Raw genomic sequence first — 5,874 nt, 5'->3', positions numbered from 1 at the left:
GGGACAAAGGGGTGCTCCCCTTTTGCAGTGGCAGCCTCCCTTTTCCAAAACTGGTCCTCGATCCCACCCAGAGCTTCTCTGACTCCAGAGGCTGTGCTTTACCCACTGTTCTTTCCAAATACTTTATATCCTTGATCTCACTTGATGCTTACAAAGGTGTAGAAAGTAGGTGTGGTGTTGTCCCCATTTTACAGATGAGGCCCAGAGAGGGGAAGCAGTTTTATAAAAGTTGCACAGCTTTTAAGTCATAAAGCTGAGCTATATGATTCCAAGTTAAAAATACACATCTGCTGTCTCTTAGAGACCCACTTTTTAATCTCCATTTTGTCAGTGAGGAAACAGAGACTCAGAGACATGGAGTGAGTTTAGTGGTTGAACCAAGATTTGATCCCAGGTTTGGAGCTGTCAGGCAGGAGGGAGAAAAATGTAGAGCAGATCCTGCTCTCCCTGTCATGGCTTCCAGGAGCAAAGGTAAATCCATGCCCCCAGGTCAAAGCTATCTCTTTGTGGGTCCTCGCAGCCCCTAGAACTCCTATGCTCAGGCCACAGGACAAGCCTGTGAGCTGGTTAAGGATCCAGTTTATATCCAGCAGATGGTCGGTCATAGCTTGGCCTAAGGAAGAGAGTCTGGGAGTTCAACATGATGAACTTGGATAAGTTTTGGACTTCAACATGATGGTCATAGCTCAGCCTAGGAAAGAGGGTCTTGGAATTCAACATTCCAAGTCTTCCATTTACCAGCTGTGTGACTATGGAAAAATCTTTTCCCCTCTCTGATCTTACTTTCTTGCCCAGAAAATGGATATCTTGTAAAGTCCATCTCACTCACCTGTTGGACTCACAAGGCCAATTTGCAGAGTAAATGTGATCCTGCACATTTAATTAAATGTGAATGGTGCCAGCAACCTGTGGGCTGCTCTGGCTTTCTGCCAGCTGCATCCTCCCCATGGGGAGAGGAGTCCTTGGATACAAGTGGGTATGCCCACTTCTAGCCTAGGTCCTGTTGGTCAGTGTACCCTCAGAACTATAGGACTGTCAGGACGTGTTGCAGGGGCTGTGGATGAACTTGGACAAATCTGATTTATAAATTTACATTTATTACTCAAAAATATTTAGACATTTGTACTCTTGCCCCCAACTGACCCTATAAATATTAAGGGCCAGGCTGATTGGGGAATCCAGCTTCCCTAACCTCCAGCTCACACTGATCCCTGGGGCTCCAAAACACTTACTTCTGACCTGTGCCTCTGACTGCCAAACTGAAAATCAGAACCCCTTCTTTAAGTTCCTGAGGGCTGGGAATATTTCTAGTCAAGAGGGGAGTAGTAGGAAGAGTGAGGGTAGAGCCTAAAAACTGTGCATGGCAGATGGGGGTGATCTAGATGGCAGAATTCTTCTTGCCTCCACAAATATTTATGGGACCCCTGGTTGAGTGCAGGGCCTGGGCCTGGTGCCCAGCCTTGATCCACCGGGGAACTATGCCTGCGTGTTAAGCTGAGTGGTCTGAGCCTCCCCCTCTTCTCCCTCCAAATGCTCATTCCCTTCCTGAGCTGTTGAAAGCTTTGTTGGCACTGGTTTGAGGTCCATCTGGGGACAGGCAGAATAACCAATCTGTGGGTCAGAGACCCTGGGGTCAGTGGTGACTGACGCAGTCTTCTTCCCTGACTCCAGATAGCTGGGCCAATGGGGAGAGGGAGGTCTGACCATTTGTGGCTCAGGTCCTGCTCTAGACACTTTGCAACCTTATCTTTAGAACCACTGTGAAGATGGCACAATTTTGCAAAAGAAACTGAGGTTCACAGAGGTGAAGTCACTTGCCTGAGGTCACACACAGTAAAGGAATGGCAGAGACAAGTATGACCTTGGTCTTTCTGACTCCAGAGGCCTTGTTCTCCCCACTCCAACTCACCCTTGGTATGCCTTCCCCAGAGAGACTGGACATGTCCCCTTCATGCCAGGCTCCTTGGAATAGTCATCAGGAGCTTGGGTCTTTCAGTTAGTCAGTCCCCAGTGCCAGGCACTGAGGATAAAGAGATAAAAAAGATCTAGTTCCTGCCCCTAAGAAGTTCCCAGACAGGTGAGGAAATAGCTAGCCCTGAAATCAGAACAACATATTGTGTCAGGTGCTATAATAAGGAAGGTCCCTGGAGCCATGGTGACCCAGAGAAGGAGGAGGCAGCTCATTCTGCCTGGAGCCATCAGGTAAATTATCCAAGAGGAAGCACTCTTGAGATTAGGTCTTAGAGGATGAGTAAGAGTTCGCTAGATAAAACACTAGGGAAAAGGCACTCTCAGTAGGAGAGGCCGTGGCATGTGCAAAGAGAAAATGGAGTTTCAAGGGAACAGTAAGAAGCTGAGTGCGGCTGAAGTAGAGAATGAGCAGTGGGGAATGAAGGGAGAAGAAGGATGGGAAATAGTGGAAAATGATCTTGGGCAATGGGGAGCTATGGAAGGTGTTAGATCACGTGAGTATGTGGCTGGCAGTGTGTTAAAGGATAGCACTTATGAAACTTTAATGTGCACATGAATCATCTGTGAATCTTGTAAAATACAGATTGTGGTACAGCAGATCTGGGGTAGGGTTCAAGATTCTGCATTGCTAACAAGCTCGCAGGTGACGCTGCTGGTCCAAGGACCACAATTTGAGTGATGGTAGAAGACTCACCCTGACTCATGGGGCAGCTGCTCTGTTACTCTTCTATCCTTGGGTAGATCTGGCCCCTACCATCTTCTTACAGCACTGACATGGGGGTCAATTATGTTGGGTGATAGATATTTGTTCACTTGGTAAATATTTACCAAGCTCCTGCCCTGGTCAAGCTTGTGCCAGGTACTGGGAAAGGAAAGAGGAATTGGGAATGCCATTCTCTGGTCCCTGCCACCACTCTCTTGCCTCCTAAATGATCTTCCATTCTTGCCCATTACCATTTATTCTTGGCCCAGCAGTCAGCATGACTCAGATGATGTTACTTGGCTGCTTGACGTGCTCCAGCAGCTCTCCATTGATCCTGGAATAAAATGCAAACTGTTTACTGTGACCTAGAGTGAGCCTGGTGACCTACTGCCTAAGGCATTTGACTGCTAACCAGAAGGCTGGCGGTTCAAACCCATCAGTCACTCCTCAGAAGGAAGGTTGGGCAATCTACTTCCGTAGTGATACCGCCTTGGAAACCCAAGGAGAGGTTGCTATGAGTCGGATCTGACTCAACGGCATTGAGTTTTTTAGAGTGGGCCTGGGCCTGCTGCCCTCTGACCTCATCTCATTCTTCCCATTTCTTGCTCCTCCCTGGTCACATTGATCTTTCAGTTCCTTGAACATGACAAACATTCCTACCTTGGAAGATGAGAAAATTTTTCATACCTCAGGGCCTTTGCACCTGGTGCCCTCTGCCTGGAATACTCTTCTTTCAGATCTTCTCCTGACTTGTGCCTTCTCACCCTTTAGATTTTAGCCAGGGGAAGATCATTCTTTTACAACTTTGGTGGTTCCTCTTTGAGGAAAATATACCAATTACAAATACACAGTTATACACAGTTATATAACTCACTTGAGTTTACAAAGACTTATGGCTAGAAAAGCCACACTAACTAATTTACTACACCACATAGTCTTCCCATCCCTTCCTGCCTTCTGAGCTTTATTCCTAGACAAATCCTGCCCTTTTGATATTGTATGGTTGGTTGTTCTAAGGGGTGCATACTTCCCTGGTATTATTGTTCACCTTAGAGACCTGTGTATTGTTTGGCTGAAAGTTGAACCACAGGGGTAAGTTCAATTCCAGGCCTGAAGTGTATCTAAGGGTGATCACACTATTTAAAGCAGCTACCTACTCAATCTTTATCATGCCACTATTTTTTATTTCCTTTATGGAATTCATAACAGTTTGAAATGATCTTGTTCATTTATCTCTCTACTTGGCTTTGTCTGTTTCTCTCAACTAGATGTAAGTTTCTCAAGAACAGGAACCTTGTTTGCTTTGTTCTTGCAGTGTCCAACACAGTGCCCAGCACTCAATAGGATGTCAGTAACTGGTGGGTGAATGAATGGACATGATCTCTGCCCTCCAAGAGCTACAGTCTTGAGTGGCAGGAAGACACATAGCAAGCAATTTCAGTGTGATAAAAAAAAGGTCATGACTTATAAGAATATTATGGAGCACAGCTCTACTCTGACACACATAGGGTCACCATGAGTTAGCATAGACTCAGCAACTGGTTTATGGGAGCCCAGAGGATGAGCACATAACAAGGCCTGTGGGAAAGAGGAGGGTGATTCAGGACAAAATACCTGGAGATGGTGAGGACTGAACACTTGTAAAGAATAATTAGTAGTCAGCAAGGAAAGAGAAAGGAGGAAGGATGTTCTAGGCAGAGAAAACCATGTGAATAAAGGCATGGAAGAGTGAGCCTCCAGACCCAGAGGAGACTTGGCTGGTTATATTTTGGGTGATATTAAGGGTTCTCTTGATGCAAAGGTACAGCTGGGCACTAAGTTTGGGACTAAGGCCAAGGAAGTAAGACTCACATGGAGATCAGGCACTTGGGACTGGACAGGGCAGCAGACTTGGGAAGAGCCTGGACAGTGGCACTAGAGGCACGGTTTCACCCAGGACTTGCCACACTGATTCTAGTCCTGAATCTAGAAGGACATGGCGTGCCTCTGCTGGGCCACCTGTATGGACTGGAGAGGTTCTAAGGTCAGACAGACCTAAGTATACGTTGCCACAAGTTGTTCCCCAGCAGCAGACTCTGAGATGGAGATAGCCTTTAGGACATACATTAGGGACTGTTTTGGCTCTCTTGTGCCACTCTAACAGAAATAACACAGGTGGATGGCTTTAACAAACAGATTTATTCTCTTACAGTTTAGGAGGCTAGAAGTCCAAGTTCAAAGTGCCAAGCTCTAGGGGCTGGGTGAAAGCCCCTTGATCTTGGGCTTCAGCTCTGCCTCTTGTTCCTGGCCTTCTGAAGCTAGAGGCTTCTCTTAACTCAGGCAAGTGCTGGCTGCTGATGCTGACAAAACCAAGGTTGAGAAATAAAATGCCACAGTCCCAAGGTTATCAAACAACATGGCAGGCCACTAGTTCACCAGAGACAGTCCAAGGTTGGCAGACAACATGGCAGGCCACTCACTGATGACTTGGCCAATACACAATCCAAGTGTGCTGAAAAAATTCTAGAGACTTTCTCAATGTTTCTTCTTATGTACTGGAAGCAGACCACATCCCAGGGAGCTACTCAGCTGCTCCAGTAGATTGCATCATGGAGTTGATTACCAGTCTCATCACGGGGAATAACTATATCCAGCAGCCCAGCCACTAAAAACCAAGTTGACACACAACTTACCTACCACAGAGACAAACTCTGTGGAGGGAAAGAAAGGGGTAGGATTGAGATGGGGGAAATTAAACTTCAGTGCTTCCTTCATTTTTCTCCTCCTCCTCTGACTTCTTTAATCTTGGCCTTTTCAGGGTTTAACTATGTATCCCCCAGGATGTCTCACAGAATTCCAGTGTAATATACCCCCAGCTGAAATCACCCTCCCTCCCCTCACTGTTCCTCCTCAGTGTCATCTCTATGTTGCTGTTGTTTTAGTATATGTTGAATATTTGTGCTTGTACTCTTTTTTATTGTGATGTGAAGGTTTATCATTTTTCTTTGAGGTTACCCTATGATTTATAATTTTAGCCCCAGGTTTAGAACAGTCCATTCTATCTTGCAACTTTCTTAACTTCCTCACCATTTAGAAATTCTGTGACTACACAGTCTTTTCTCTCTTTTTGTTTGTAGTTGTCCTCACTTGACAATTGATGTCTCTGGTTCCCTGTTTACAATCTTGTAAGCTCCTTTTACTTTGGGTATGTCCATAGCTGT

Source organism: Orycteropus afer, unplaced genomic scaffold (genome assembly GCF_000298275.1).
Source record: "Orycteropus afer afer isolate SDZICR_OR568_19922 unplaced genomic scaffold, OryAfe1.0 scaffold00031, whole genome shotgun sequence".
NCBI lineage: Eukaryota > Metazoa > Chordata > Mammalia > Tubulidentata > Orycteropodidae > Orycteropus > Orycteropus afer.
Note: the sequence above shows the minus strand (reverse complement) of the source record.